This window comes from Sinocyclocheilus anshuiensis, unplaced genomic scaffold, assembly GCF_001515605.1.
Source record: "Sinocyclocheilus anshuiensis isolate Anshui unplaced genomic scaffold, SAMN03320099.WGS_v1.1 scaffold1371, whole genome shotgun sequence".
In the NCBI taxonomy this organism is placed as follows: domain Eukaryota; kingdom Metazoa; phylum Chordata; class Actinopteri; order Cypriniformes; family Cyprinidae; genus Sinocyclocheilus; species Sinocyclocheilus anshuiensis.
The window spans coordinates 1,137,095-1,137,482 of record NW_015539833.1 but is presented as its reverse complement, the minus strand read 5'-3'; the positions used below and the strand labels follow the sequence as shown (position 1 = coordinate 1,137,482).

Below are 388 nucleotides of genomic sequence, written 5' to 3'. Positions count from 1 at the left end.
ATATATATATATATAATTTAATGTATCTTTGCCTGCATGTTTGCAGTGGTTTAAAATGTTCAAATCTTTGTTTTGCAGGGTTAAAACCCACAGCGGCAGCGTTCTTCATCTTCATGTTGACAGTGATTCTGGTTTCTTGTGCGGCTGCATCCATGACCATGGCCATCTCAGCTGACCAATCAGTGGTGGCCATGGCCAACATCTTCATGACCATCAGCTTCATCTTCATGATGGCAAGTTCACACAGCCACATGCTGAAGAATACGTCTTTTTACTGCAGATGATCTGATGATCTAACTTGAATTGCATGTGTGTCCAGATCTTCTCTGGTCTGCTGGTTAACCTGAAGAGCACCATGGACTGGCTGTCCTGGTTGAAGTACCTCAGC

General features: G+C 43.6%; 1 pseudogene; it reads left to right on the top strand.

Annotated features, from left to right (window-relative positions):
- The window catches only part of LOC107684282 (ATP-binding cassette sub-family G member 2-like), a 12,543-nt pseudogene that overhangs the window by 9,398 nt on the left and 2,757 nt on the right, over positions 1 to 388 (top strand).